We start from the raw sequence: 16,196 nt of genomic DNA, 5'->3' as shown, positions 1-16,196 counted from the left end.
GCATAACAAGTAATTCATAATGCCCATATTGTGTCCGAAAAGCTGTCTTCTGAACATCTGTCTCCTTAACTCTCATACGATGATATCCAGATCTCAAGTCTATCTTGGAAAAGACCTGTGCTCCTTGTAGCTGATCAAATAGATCATCAATCCGAGGTAAGGGGTATTTGTTTTTAATAGTCACCCTATTCAGTTCTCTATAGTGATCAATACATAATCGCATAGACCCGTCCTTCTTTTTCACAAAAAGTATTGGAGCACCCCATGGGGAAACATTGGGGCGTATGAAATCCTTCTTTTTGTAAGTTTTTCTTAAATACATTTTAACATTTTTGTATGAAAAATTCGTTCTTAAGAATATTCAAGACTTCTACAATTATCAAAGTCTAAAATATATAGTTAAACCAATGCAACAGACTTCTAATCGTCATATGACTTGAACTAACTTTATGTCTACACATAATTGAGCTCAAAACTGTATCTCGCTCTCTAATTCGAATAGGTTGGAAGGCCATAGCATATATAAAAATCAAACTTACCGAATAAAAAGCTTAAGTAGTAATTAATATTACCGGTGAAGATTTATTCTCGTCCAATTATTCCATTGCTAAACAAAAAGCCGTTTAATGAACGTAATAATCAAACCCTAGTACTGGTGCATGCGGCTTCTGAAACTAATTTACTCATTTGGCAAAACGGGCACAATTATCATGCGCTGTGTTCATTAAGCTTGATGATGTTACCATCCATGTCTCTCACTGTACGTTTTCACTCACAAGGAAATAATTTGCCAGAAGATTTGCAGGATTCCGGCCGAAACCTTCTGAGAATTATCATGTCGTCTATATATATCATATAATGTACTACTTACCAATTAAGGGAGAAAGTTTAAGAGGAAGTTACGCTTCATATATATATAGTTTATTTTTAAAATTAGGAATAGAAGGAAATAAATTAGATCTCCTAGAACATCTAATGATTTTGCCACGTAGAATATTATATATTCAAACCTCACTCATTTAGTTTGAAAATATTAAGTTGAAGTTTTATACCCTAGATGTTGTAAGCATGATCTCTACGTATAAAAAATAACCATGAAAGCAAGTATTTTTAATTTTTTTTTTTACCAAACTTCAAAATGGGTCATTCATTCATGTAAAAGTCAATGACAACCCCTTTTGACTGAATTGTATAAACGTCTAGATAATTTTTTTTTTTAAGAAAAATCGATTTTTTTAGAAGAAAAACCAGTTAGGTAGGTAATAAGTTATTTTTAATTTAAACGAATACAGAAATTTATAAAAAAATATTTGTTTTAACTTTTATCCAATTCAGCCAAAAAGGATTGTTAATTGGCCAGTCATCATGATATTGATGCGATTCTTACTAATGCAGGAGGAATACTTGGAGGATAAATTAATGACACTTGTAACGTATAGAATGTGTAAGTGTCATGCACATATTTTAATAAAAATAAATAAATTAATATAAAATTTATATGAAAAAAATTAATTTTTTAATAATAGATTTTACTCTTTTTCAAAAGGAGTATGCGATACTTGCATAACTCATGACTGTATCTAGTATTACTCATCACCCCGCATGCAAGATTTCAACCAATGTTTTAAGTTTTGTTTCAGCAACCATTCTGGTTTAAGCATTAGACCATAATATTTTGATATTAGTATGTTCCAGTGTACATTTTCAGGACTAACTATATAGGTATATATAAAGTGACAACTAATAAAATAAATACATGTATGTATGTGTACTGTATATATATATATATGAAAGAATTGACTATTTATAAAATAAGTATATATTGAAAACATTAAAAAAATTAGAGATATTAGTGTCAAAAAATAATATTAAAAAATTACAAACTTGAGATAAAAAAGAGAAAATAAAAAGAGTAGAGAAGTTATTAAAAATAATGATATTAAGAAAAAAAAGAGAAAGAGAGGAATATTTAAAGTTACAAAAGGAGGAAGACATGCAAGGAGTTTCCTCCCGGCTGCTCGCTGCATGGTTATATATATATATATATTTATATTGATGATTACTGGGCGGCCCCCCATTGATGGGTAATTGCATCCCACAAATTGGTTGATGCAAGAAGTATTGATAAATTAATTATGAGATAATTGGGAAAGTGACGTGGTAAAAGAAAATTTCTGCTTGTTAGGGTTTTGAACAAAATTCCTGATGGCCGTTGAGGCCTCCCTTGTAGAGGGGGTCCCCTTGCAGGTCCCTGCTCCTTTACAGATCTACTTCAAGCATCCCCTAGCCCCTCCAAGATATGGAGATAGCGATAAGACACTCAAAAATCATTGACGGAGAGTTCTGTTTCCTCTTCTCCCGAGAAGAAATTGACAAAGCTGCTTCATCATTTAGGTTCTCCATGGTCATCAAGTTCCTGTGCAAGAGGCATTCTTTAGACAGGATAAGAGCTTTCACCCAAGCAAGATGGGGCCTCTTTGGTACGTGTCTGGTCTCCTCGATGAGGAGAGTTCAAAATGTTTTTGTGATAATGACAAACGAAGAAGATATTAACAAGGCATTCTCGAGAGAATCTTGTGAGATGGAGGGGGTTCCTTATCGTGCTTTTCAATTGACTCCTGACTTCAATGAGGAGTCTAAACCTCCCTTGGTTCTTGTTTGGATTTTTTTTACCAGGATTACCGCCACACTTCTACCACAAATCGATGCTCAAAATCATCACGTCAGAGATCATGAAATTTATCAGACGCGATAACTCTACTACATGCGTCACACGCATTGACAGAGCTAGAATCTGTGTGGAAATGGATGCCTCCAAACCATCGCTCAAATCCTTTTGGATTGGTCATCCAAGAAGACATTCGAGTTGATTACAAGAAGTGGTCTTTGAGACCTTGCCCGCTTATTGCACAACATGTATCTAGCAGGGCCACAACCATAACACTTGTAGGCAAAACGGGAAAAAACAGAACACAACAGAGGATGGGGAATCTCGGAAATGCACTTGGCAGGAGTACCGTGTCAAACAATGTACCATCTCGCCAGAGGAGGAACTCGGGGAACGAGAGATCTAGCTGGAAGAACAACCTACGGAAAATGAAGGGGCACTGGTGGAATTTTTGGAGGAGGTAAGGGATTTGGCAGCTAAGACCCAAATCAATAATGAGGGGAAATCGAACCTGATTGAGACCCACGAAATCGAGAGGCCTGCTGAAGATCTAGACAGGGCCATGAACTATCAGAGAAGCTTCCTTCTTCTTCAGTGGCGGAGCTCGAAGCCCCATTTGTCGAAGATACAAGGGATATCCTACACGAGCGAGACGATCAAACAGAGAGTCAGTAAATCATTAAATTGACATACTCTGTGCTGAATCAACATGCATATAATACCGAATCAATAACCTTGGTTGTAGAGGAAGAATCAAGCGAAGATTGGGAAAATCCCCTGAGAATACTGAGGAAGAAATTGAAGAAGCACAAATCACGGTCCTCGGCAACTATCACCAACAAGAAAGAAATGGAGATTTGGAATGATGTAGGAGGATTTTTGGACTCAGAGATCTCGGATAAGATGCGAAGAGGAGAGTTGGTGTTTCCCTTGCACGTTGCCCACGACCTGCTAAAAGAAAAAGAAAGTGAAAAAGATGGGTGGGTTAGTGTCAACAAGAAAAAAGAGAGGGGTTGAGATGGTGTCTCCTGCGTTAGAATGGAGGGGATAAGTGGCTCACTGTCAGATCAAGAAAGTGGGAGATATAAATTAAAGGATGATATGCGTAAGGATTATTTTACAGAGGTCGAGGAACCCAGCAATCCAGTGGACAAACTTCAAAAAAGGAGTTCTATCAGGGTGGTAACTCACCCTACTAAATTTAATTTAAGATCAAACCTATTATTTTTTGGAATATTAGGGGAGTTGGTACATCTAATATGAGGTTGAGGAAAATCATCAACAATTTTACTCCTAATATATTAGTTTTGGCCGAGCCTTTCTTGTTAGAGGATAGAATCCCGTCTCTTTTACGTAAATTCAAATGCAACTCCTTTGTTACTAATGAGGTGCATGACAGCAAAATCTGGCTGCTGTAGAATTCAAAAATCTCGATACAATGGGTGGCAGGCTTAAATCAGCACATCACTGTGAAGGTAGAGGATAATGGTCAAGTTTTTCTTCTTTCCATCATATAAGCGAAGTGTAGTCAAATGGAAAGAAGGGCGCTTTGGGCGGATTTAGAGACTACGGGGAATGCCACTCTCCTGTGGCTTCTCTGTGGGGATTTCAATATTATCAAAGATAATTTAGAAAGAAGAGGCAGCTGCCCATGACCTTTCTCAGCCATGGAAGAATTCAATCAGTGTGTCCAATCCTGTGGTCTGATAGATATGTACTCCAAAGGCACAAAAATGACTTGGTGCAATGGTCAAGGCAGTTTAGCAAACAGCTGGGCCAGGTTAGATAGATGCTTTATTGATATTAATTTTTTTAACTCTTTCCCTAATTTTTTACCAGGTACTGGCGCGCATTACTTCAGACCACTCTCCTTTGATTATTAAGATGGGGGTGGACCTCTTCAGGTATGACCCTAGTCCTTTTCGCTTTCAGTATATGTGGATTGACCGCTCTGATTTCTATAGTTTTGTGGATGGGGTATGGAAGAGTGAGGGGATTGGTTATAGGTTAGTTAATCTTTCCTTCAAATTGAAAATGGTTAAGGTGGCCTTAAAAGAGTGGAAAAAAGAGTCTTTTGTAAGACTGACACTATTATAAAAGACTTAGAAGACTGTATTGAAAACCTGGATAACTGTCTCCAAGTCTCCTTTAACGCCGAGGATGATAAGGACCTCTTAAAATCCAAACTGGATCTTTTAACTTGAAGGGATAGAGAGAATACTAGGCTTGCTCATCGGACCAAGAAGAGTTGGCTTAAAGATGGGGACCAGAATTCCAAAGTCTTTCATGCTTTCTTGAATGCTAAAAATAATAAAAGAGTGCATAATATGTGTTTGTCAGATGAGATTGTTTTAACAACCCCTTTTGATATTCATAAATCCGCAGCTGACTATTTTCAAAAAATTTTGGGTTAGACTAGCCCCTGTGTCCTACCGGATTTGAATGACCTGGTCTCCCCTATTATTACTAATGAGGAGAACCTGGCCATTGGCAAAGCCCCTACCATATAGGATGTTAAGGATGCACTATTTACCATTCCCATTGAAAGTAGCCCTGGGCCTGATGGCTTTAGTTCTCATTTTTTCAGAACTTGTCGGGGTCTGGTTAAAGACGACCTTATCGATGCCACTCAAATTTTTTCCAGAACTACTTATTCCCTAGGTGTTATACTGATTTTGCAATTGAGTTAATTCCTAAGATGGACAAGCCTTCTGGCTTCGACAAATTTCGGCCTATTAGCCTCTGCTCCGTGATTTATAAGATATGCTTTAAAATTATTGAGGCTTGTCTGACAAGTTTGCTCCCTAAAATGATTTCGCAGGAACAAGGGGCTTTTATCCCAGGTTACAGTATCTTTGAAAAAATTAGTTTAAATTAGAAAATGGCCCACTCCATCCATAGGAAATTGACGCCCGGGGGGGGGGGGGGTTATGTTTTGATTAAACTTGGTATGTCTAAGGCTTATGATCGAGTGGATTGGAAGTTTTTATTACATGTTCTGAACAAGTTTGGTTTCTCTCTTCATGTTTGTGATTTGATTAATGCCTGTATTTCCTCTTCGTGGTACTCGGTCATGATGAATGGTACCGCCATGGGTTTCTTTAAAAGAGAGAGGGGTCTTAGACAAGGGGATTCTCTATCACCTTACATTTTCATCATTATGCAAGAAGTACTCTCTCGTCTCATTAAGAAATATTTTGGGGCAGGAAAAATCAGCCGATTTATTCAAGTTAAAGGGACCCCCCTTATATCCCACCTTATGCATGCCGATGATATTGCTATATTTGCAAATGGTGGTAAGAGATCTATTCGAGGACTAATGGAGGTCATGAACAAGTATGTGGCCTGGACAAGTCAGGTCCTCAACAAAGAGAAAGTGCTACCTTTTTCTCTAAGAGAATTCCGGTTTCCAGGAAACTTTCCCTCCTTCATCTCATTGGCTTCATTGAGGGCCAGTTTCCTTTTCAGTACTTGGGGGTGCTCATAGTGGATGGTAGGTTGAAGGCATGTGATTTTGGTGACTTGCTGGGTAAAGTAAAAAATAAGATTGCGGGATGGAAGATGAAATTGCTCTTTGTTGGTGGTAGAATTATTTTCTTGCGTCATGTTTTAGCGAGTATGGCCACCCATCTCCTAGCTGTGTTAGAGGTTCCCAAAGTGGTGATTATTAGCCTGAACAAGCTTCTGAGCTCCTTTTTTTGGGGTGAGTCTGAAGGCAAAGGTCGAAGGAAATGGATTCCATGGAAGAATATCTACACCCCTACTGATAAGGTGGGTTGGGATCAGGGACTTTGGGGATGTTCAGAGAGCTTTACACATGAAGTTTGCCTGGAATCTTATTAAGGGAAAGTCGCTCTGGGCGGAATTTTTCAGAGGCATATATGTCAAAGGAACTCACTTATCGTTGTCGGAGTTCTCTAAAGGGACTCGTTTTTGTAAATTGATTGTCCGCAGTATCCTAGAGGTTCTCAATAGCTCCAAATGGGTTGTGAGAGAGGGAAACATCTCCTTTTGGTATCCAATTGGGATACAGGAGGTCCCCTCAATAGTCATTTCCTTGTGACTGCTCATCCTTTGCTTAAGGTTAAGGACTGTTGTATTGAAAATGGGTAGGATATGTCTCATTTGAATAGCTTAGTAGGCCATCAGAAGGCGAGCAAGCTATACGAGTATTTGGCTAGACAGAAGGAGGGCAATGATGTGCTGGCGTGGTTGAGAGATACAGAGGGCAAATTTGCTACCAAGAGTGCTTGGGATTGCAATAGGGTCTAGGCACCTCCTTTACCTTGGACCCAGTGGATTTGGCATGCCAATCTTCCTAAGAAGATTTATATCATGATGTGGAAGGCCACTAATAACTGTCTGAGTGTTAATGAAAAGATTAAGATGGTGGGCATTTAGATGGCTTCCAAATGCAACTGCTGCCAAGTGGGTCATACTGAGGATTTGATCATGTTCTCTGCATGATGGACCTTCCCAGACATGTCTGGCAACTAGCAGCTATTTAAGTTGGGGTCCACATACCTTCGTTCCTCACTTGGAAGTAACAGACAAATTTCTGGTTTAGCCACGCGGGTAGCTCCTTTCAGGTACGTATTGTTCTTGGTCTTATTCCCTCTATTATGTCTTGGAAATTCTCGGAGATACGTTGTAAAGCCCGGTATGAGGACAAGGGCCATACAACTCAGTCAGTTTGGCACACTTCTAAAGTATGGCTCCGCTGTATCATGGACTAGATTATGAAAATTTCCTCGGTCTCCAACAAAGACATTGATATTTTGAATAGACTGGAGATCTCGGTTTTGTCTCCCAAGCCAAAGAGAGTTAGGGTGGTAAGATGGACCCGGCCCCAACAGGGTTGGGTTAAGCTTAATACTGACAGTAGTAGTCTTGGGAACCTAGGCCCTTTTGGTGCTGAGGGTGTTATTCGGGATGCTAATGACAGTCTCCTTCTGGCTTATTTTGTCTCTCTGGGTCTGTGTACTAATAACTTTGCCGAACTCAGTAGCCTTTTGGTAGGAATTCATAGATGTTATACTCTTGGGTTTCATCATATTCAAATTGAGACAGATTCCCAATTACTGGTAAATTGGATCACTAAGGATGACTATCATACCTGGCACTTAGAAGACTACTGTGATGAACTTCAAGAGTATTTAAATAGGTTGGATTATACCGTGAATCATATTTTTGGTGAAAGAAATACTGTGGCTGACTTCCTAGCTAAGTGTGGGGCTGAGGGTTTGAACTCTGAATGGTCTGACAATCATATCTGCCCTAGTTGGTTAAGAGGTCTTCTTTGCATGGACAAATTGGGTCTACCCCATCTGTGGTTCCTGTAAGGTTTGTACTAGGTAAGTCATTTTTTTGGCTTCGTTATGTTCTTGTTTCTCTGTTTTGGTTTTGGTTTCCCCTGCAGGTTACCATGTACTTGGCGTGTTTTGATAAAAATAGTGTTGTTATTCTAATTAGTGTTGTCCTTTAGACTGGATTTTGACGCGTGGGTTCTGGACTTTATGTAACCACCAGATGTTGGATTGTAACCACGGTTTTTCTGCGCTATAAGCGAGGGTAATCAATAAATTTGGGATACCGTCATCTTCTTAAAAAAAAAAAAAAAGAATGGTTAATTGGTAATTCGGTCTTTAACCTCGCATGCTAGCTATCATAGCAGGCAAATGTTTAGATCATCAGTTGATTAAAAATTTCAACAAATCATAAATATTTTAACCTTTCAATCTTATTTACTTTTCAATAAGATGTATCCAATGAACTTTAACAGAATATAAGTCAATATCTAAAACAATCAATGAAGGATGATCTGCACAGCCTTGAAAAGAAAAGGAAATTAATGGCTCAATGAAAGTTGAGAGGGCAAGAAGACGTTGGCTAGCTAGCTAGCTGCACATTAAACCAAAATGGGTCAACTTTCTTACTCAAAAAATCAATCAAATTTAAATGCAATTAATAGGCAAAATGAATGGGCTATTAATTACGGTAACGTTCGAGCATTATATGATCGGTTTGGATTGTTTTGGAAAAATCAACATATATATCATACTTAAAACGCGTAAAAATTGGTGATGCCAGCGATGACGGGATTGATCCATGCATGCATGCAGCTTCAATCTACTGGAAATCTTTGGATTATGGATTGTTATCTCATTCTAGATCGAAGTATTATCATCTCCATTTGTCTGTTTGCAGCTTCCTTAATTAATTCATTGCTGATAATTTTAACAAAGAGGATGCTGCCATAGCTGCCATGCGCTACCTCATCTCATCTTCCCTGAGTTCGACATCATTTCACATAACAATGATAAGTCGGATGCACGCACGTTTTTTTTTCTCGAAACACACACACACACATATATCGAGAATTAATTCATGGTCAAGTCTGCTTCACAAAATGCATGCGTGGCAGCCGACAGAAGATACATGAGGATAAAAATTAATTCATGTTTCACACAGAAATCCCAGAAAGTCGGCCATATATATACGCTGAATATGTACAATGCTGCTGCTTTTGTGCTGAAAAGATAATGGAGATATAGGAACAGTACTGGACAATCATGCATGTGTTTAGTTTTATTCAACTGATCTTTGTATATATATTTCTCAGTTGACTGCTTGCATGCCCTCGAGTTGGATCTGACGGCAGCGGCCTTTTTTTCCCTAAATAAATCCAGATCAAGAATATTAGCCTTGGTCTTATAATGTTACACTTATCATTTCAATATATATATATAGGTTCCGACGTTGTTCATAAGTATCTCAAACTTCCTTTCAATTATTCAAGATTTAATTGTACAAAAAAGCCTACAAATCAGTTTCCTAAGAATAAGAACTCAATAATTTTTCAAAGATGCCAGCAGGGTTCTAACTAGATAATTGAGAATTCAAATAACCCAGCAGGCCGGCTTCGCAGTTGCACCCATCCTATATATATTTCCCTTTAAGTTAAGGTGGTGGATCTGTCTCAATTAATCCATCCATCCTTTGGGCGATCATTTTTTCATCTCCTCCCCTAACTCTCTCTTTTACCTAGCTCCCAATATCACAATCCCCTCGTTTATTGATCCCTGGCTCTCTATTAATATGGCTTCCATTCCCTGCAAGGAGGTAGAGATGGAGATTCTCCCATTCATCCGCATCTATAAGGATGGCTCTATTGAAAGACTCCTGGGCTCTCCCCTTGTGCCCCTTCGCCCGATCAAGATCCTGAAACTGGTGTCTCTTCAAAGGACATCATCATTTCACAGGATCCCACCATCTCTGCTCGTCTCTACCTCCCAAAACTCGACCAAGCCCACCTCCAGAGGCTCCCCATCTTGGTCTACTTCCACGGCGGAGGCTTCTTCTTCGAGTCTGCATTCTCCCGAGACCACCAGCGGTTCCTCAACAGTTTGGTTGCTCAAGCACAAGTTGTGGCCATTTCTGTGGAGTATAGGCTGGCTCCTGAGCACCTCCTTCCCATATGTTATGAAGACTGCTGGGCCGCCCTCCAATGGGTTGCTTCCAACTCCATAGATAGCAGTACTATTGGTGCCAATTACAGAGAGCCATGGCTGAATCACGGTGACTTTAAACGATTTTTCATTGGTGGAGATAGTGCAGGAGCCAACATCGTTCACAATATGGCCATGCGAGCTGGCGTTGAGAGCTTACCTGGTGATGTTAAAATTGTAGGAGCTTTTCTTACCCACCCTTATTTTTGGAGTTCAAATGCAATATCAGAGTTGTCGGAGATGGATCAGGCAAGTCACGTCGACAAATTAGCTGTGCCCAATTTGGTTTGGAACTTTATATACCCATCTGCACCTGGTGGTATTGATAATCCAATGATCAATCCAACGGCTCCGGGAGCACCGAGCTTGGCTGGACTTGGGTGTTCTCGGTTGCTCGTGACTGTGGCCGAGGTGGATGTGATGAGGAATCGAGCTCTTGCTTACTATGATGCAGTTCGGAAAAGCAACTGGGAAGGAGAAGTTGAGTTGGTTCGAGTGGACGGAGAGGATCACGCTTTTCACATCTTGAATCTTGACACTCAAAATGCCAAGAATTTGGTCAAACGCTTGGCTTCTTTTCTTAATTAGTTTTTTTTAGGTGGGGAGGGTTGTTGGTGTAATACAGATATAAAAGGAATAAGATAAAACTTACAATAAAATAAAATTTTTTAAAAAATTGTTTGGATTAAGTATATTTTGATTGTCAAAGTTTAAAATAAACCAACAATACTACGTACAGCAAGAGGATGGGATGAGCATGCAGCCACAATTGTTAATAACGATTAAGGCCGACGCTGGCTAATTGATAATAATTTAGACCAAAACTGATCGAAGAGATCAGGAGGAGTGGCAACGTGCAATTAATGAAATAAAATGGTTCAAAAGATTTGAAAGGAAAGTGGAGAAGCAAAACGCCAGCTGCCAGCCAATACTACTATTTTTATTTTTTATTTTTTAATAAGTTAAGCATTGCATAGATCCGATACCACTGGCCAAGATAGTGCCGCACGTAGAGGTGTGCCGCACGTGGAGCTGTGCCACACATGGTGGTTGAGAACCACTTCTGGTGACGGCATGTGAGGCCCATGTGCACTGTAAGCCACATGTGAGCCACACACGCCATTAGTTTGGATAAATTTCTTCCTTTATTCGACAGATCGGCCACTGGAGAGACCATTAGAGAGGCGTATGACAGTCGAAAAATGCCTGCAAACAGTAGATCGGAATGACTTGTTACTATCACTGAAAAATATACAAAGAAACTAGAAATAAACATATGAACTAGGGTTGGGCGATCGGAGGAGGAGGCTCCCCTCTGAGTGGTGACGTTGTGAGCCTGTGATGGCTGGCTTCGGTGAAGAGAGAAAGGAGAAACGGACAAAAAAAAAAAAAAAAATAAAATAAATAAATGACCGCCAGCCAATACTACTTGATAAAGCAAGAGTCATTAAAATTTCTTTTTCTAATTAAAAAGAAGCAAACTTAAATGCTTGCAATCAAATAAGATTTATAAGGTGCTATAATATATATACCAAAGTAATGCATATCAAGTAAAATTAGGCCTCATTTGAATTTAAAATTCATTTCAATTCATCTCATCTTATCATTATAATTTTTTTAAATTCTCACACAAAACATAATAAACAATTTAACTTTTTTAAATCCTAAAACAACTTTTTCAAATTTCCACATAAAATATAATAAATAATTCAACTTTTATTCTATTATTCATAAATCATCTCAACTCATATCTGAATCCAAACCACTCCTGACTATTTTTTCTAAACAAGAATCACAAATTAATACACATGACTTTTTGAATGAAAATAAGTGAACGGTAAAACATAGCAAAATTAGAAAATCTCATATAACTGCTATTTATTACCTATATAAATCAACTTAAATTAGGAGTGAAAACCGACCCATTCGGCGAGGTTTTTGGGCAAAATAGACGCCGACTAGAGAAAAGGGTGAGGAGCAATCGACTGTAACCGGTCGATGGAGAGGAGAAACACCAGTTGTCTCGATAGAGAGAGCGTTGCAGAGGAGAGAGAGAGAGAGGATGAGAAGTGAATCGGGGAAGAAGAATGGAGGAAGAAGATGATCTAATTTCGAAACAATGCTGTTTGATTTCAGCCATCATTCTACTTAAATTTTTTTTAATACGTTATGAAAAATACTGAACGGCGTCGTTTTAGTTGTATTTAAAACATAATTACAAGCTTAAAACGACGCCATTCCACTTAAACTTAAGTGGAATGTCGTCGTTTTGAGTACATAATTAAGTGGAACGGCGTCGTTTTGAGTACATAATATATAAAAAAAATATAATTTCTTTAATCGGTCGGTTTAGCGATTTGAACCAGGTTCAAACCGGTGCCGAACTGGCCGATGTCGGTTTTCTCTATTTTCTGTCGCACGCCGACCGGTTTTCCACCATTTCAGCTGGTTCCGTGCTTCGACAGCCGGTCTAATCGGTTTTCGGCCGGTTTGGACGGTTCCTGTACACCCTTAACATAAATTACTCCCAGTAAAACATTCATTTTGTTAATCTTCTTTTAAAGTTTTAAATCTCATGATTTTCAACATATTAATAACTGATATCATGTGGAGAATTAAGTTTTTTTGTAGGTCTTTCTTAAATATATTTAACATTTTTCTTTCATTTAAACCATTATCATTCAAATTAAAAAGTAGATGTAACCAAATTTTTTTTGTTGAAAAAAGACCCACAATGTTAATTTAATTTATATTAGTTTATCCTACTGGTTTGATTAATATTGAGCGTGATTTTTCCATGTGTGATTAAAAGAAATTGTAGTTCATTCATATGAGGTACTCTTCTGATTTTCCAAGCCAGGGTATTTAAAAAGAAAAAAATCTATTTATTATTTATTTTTTCATCATCTCATGATGTGGCATTAGATGATAGGTTCACAAATAAAATATAATAAATAATTTCTAATAATCTAATACTACATTATAGAATGATGAGAGGATGATAGAAATTAGCCCAAATAAATCACTTATTTGCCATAAAAAAGTCTGCAGAGATATAATTATAACGATACGATCTGAACAACAAGAGGTTTTAGAAACAAAATATTAAAACATTTACGATCTACATGTAGGAAACGGAGAAAAAAAAAAAAAAGTGTAATTTGTGACTTAAACTCCACTCAATTAATTAATTGAGAAGATGGTATACAATTTTAATTAGTAATTTTGTTTTGCAAAACATAGGAAATTTTTTTAAATACTATCGTAATGATGTAAAAACAAAAATAAAAATAAATTTATTGAATTTTATTTTTAGATAAAAAAGGTCTCACTCAAAATTTTCATCTTAGGCACGAGGCTCTACAACCTATTGAGCCGGCACTGATGAATGGATGAATATTATCGGAGTTTTACATAATTAATTTACTCTTACATTAATTTACAAGTTGTTAATATTTTGTAGTTCAATAAATGAGTTTGATTCAAAACTAGTTAATCGGAGTCTAGGATCAGGAAGGAATAACGATTAGTCTTATAAGCATTAAGATTTAGTTAGAGTTAGGCTAGATTAATATTTAGAGTTGGAGAGGGTAAAAAGGTCCGGCCCAAGAGCCCAAAGCCCCATGGGCTATAGGAGGCCCATCAGGTTGGCAAAGCAAAGATAACGGCTCACGAAAGGCCTGTCCCACAAGTAAAAGGCCCGTTCGGCCCCACCCAAGAATAATGAGACACTAACAGAAGTGGCCAGGGGTGACGTGCTTCGGCTTGTAAGCCATCTTAGATCATCACTAGCACGTGGTTACCAGAAGACGTGTAGGAGAACTTATAGCCACCATCTCTTGGGAAAAGGAAGGTGGGCGCCACCACGACAGGCCGAGGGGACGCAAACTCCTTAAGTCCCTAGAAAAAGGTAGCTAGGAAGCATGCGAGATAGGCAACCATGACTCGTTGACTCGTACTTTGAGAAAAGAAAGGTGGGCGTTATGAGGTCAGGCCGAGGGGATGCAAACGCCTTAAGTCCCTAGAAAACAACTGCTACGAAGCGTGTAGGAGAGATAGTTGTGACTCATACTCTGAGGAAAGAAAGGTGAGCGCCTTTGTAGCAGGTTGAAAAGCAACCAAAATGATGATCGTGAAGCAGTAGTTGTGGGGATGCGTGCCGAAAGAGCAACCATGGTTCACTCCATGAAGAGAGAGAGAGAGAGAGATGGGACTCGTCGGCCCTGGCTAAGAGGGCACTGAGATGTAAATCAGAGCCCAACATCGCATTAATCATTTCCTTCAGGGTAACTAATTCGTGTTCTTGAAGCATGGGGCATGATGGGACAGCTCTTCGGAAAAGGAAGCCAAGGACACCCCAAACCTAGTATAAAAGTCAACTCAAGGTATATTCAAACTCATGAAAGTTTAGGGATAAAACACTTCCTAAAGAGAAAACTAAGTTAAGCGTTAGAGGGTCCCCTAACCACCCTTGAGCTCTATTCTATATTTGTATTGTTGCAGGTCTAGTGATCCACTCCCTAACTATCCGAGAAGACGTCGCGATACGTATGAAACAGGTCCGAAATAGTGGCGTTGTCTGTGGAATCTTCCTAACAAACTAACATGTGCTTTGTACACCTGAGGTACTTTGTGGCAACTTGGGCTCGGTTGGCTCATCAGTAACCATGGACACACTATAGACAAAGAAAGACGAGTTGGAGAAAAGGTTGATGGAGCAGTTAGAAGCGCTCAGAAAGAAAATGAGGCTTTGCGAGAAGGCCCCCATAGATCAGTGGGAGACCCAAAACCAAGTCACAACCATGAGAAAGAGTCACGTAGAGTAACGATGGAGGACGACGAGGGAGATAAAAAAAAAAAAAATGATGCAGCAGGAGCTCCAAGATAAGTACCAAGAAATGACGAGAAGAGTAGGATCATCCTCCTTAGTAGACCAAATGCTTGCCAGCACTGGCTTGCCTTACAATGTGAGCGTGATGGCGGTGCCACTATCACCAAAGTTCAGAGTCCCACAGATAGACTTGTATGATGGGTCTAAGGATCTGTTGGAGCACTTGGACACTTTCAGGGCACACATGACCCTGCACGGGTTCCCAAGAGAGGTTGACTATCGTGAGTTCCCTTTGAACTTGAAAGGAGTGGCATGTGCCAAGTTTGCATCCTTGGCACCAAACTCCATTCACCATTTCAAGGATCTGTCACGTCTTTTCCTCGTGCAATTCTTGGCCAGTTGTAAAAGGCAACGACCAACAGCTTATCTCTTGACAGTCAAGCAGCGAGAGGACAAGAGCTGGAAGTCTTACCTGTTCAAATTCAACAAGAAGCGTATGACGACAGACAACCCGGACTAAAACATACATTGGCGGCCCTCCTAAGAGGCATCTAGCCTCGAAGTCCATTCATGGCAGAGTTGACACGTAGGACACCCGAAACGTTGGGGCAGTTCATGGACCAGGCCGATGGGTTCATTGATGCAGAAGATACCTTCTGGGCCTTAATTGCCCCAAGAAGAACAGAGATTGAACAGGCTGACAAGAAGGCCAAGGCTCTGACACAAGCTAAACCAGTAGATAAAGATGGATAGAACAAGCAAGAGAGTGGGTGCGACAGACCCTTACCAACGAAAGCTGTTGGTTCTCAGCACAGCCGACCAGCATTGACAATACAAGATATTAGGAACCCCCCAACCTGGGAGGTAAAAGTGCTAGAAGGAGAAAACTGCTATTGCTGCTTTCACAGGACTACTACCCAAAGCACAACATAATGTAAAACCTTAGATGGAAGTAGGGGGACCCCTAGGGCAAGTAGGCAGGACCAATGAGGCAATCAAGAGCGGGGCTGGGGCCAAGATGATCGAAGAAGAAGGAATAACAAGAGCTTGAGAAGGCAGGAGAGGCGAGGGGTTCGGTGAGACCAATCGTAAACACCCCCATGTCAGGACCCTCCATTAGGTGAAATTCGAACCATTGCATTCGCCGAGGGAGGGCCAACATCTTCTAGTAGAAAGGAGCACGTAAGAA

At 39.4% G+C, this 16,196-nt stretch overlaps 1 pseudogene; it reads left to right on the top strand.

Moving 5' to 3' along the window:
• The first annotated feature begins 9,468 nt into the window (after nt 1–9,468).
• Nucleotides 9,469–10,829, top strand: LOC121234634 (annotated as a pseudogene).
• The last annotated feature ends 5,367 nt before the right edge of the window (nt 10,830–16,196 follow it).

The sequence above is a fragment of the Juglans microcarpa x Juglans regia genome, chromosome 1D (assembly GCF_004785595.1).
Source record: "Juglans microcarpa x Juglans regia isolate MS1-56 chromosome 1D, Jm3101_v1.0, whole genome shotgun sequence".
Taxonomy (NCBI): Eukaryota; Viridiplantae; Streptophyta; class Magnoliopsida; order Fagales; family Juglandaceae; genus Juglans; species Juglans microcarpa x Juglans regia.
The sequence above is the reverse complement of the archived record's forward strand: the minus strand, read 5'-3'. Positions and strand labels throughout refer to the sequence as shown.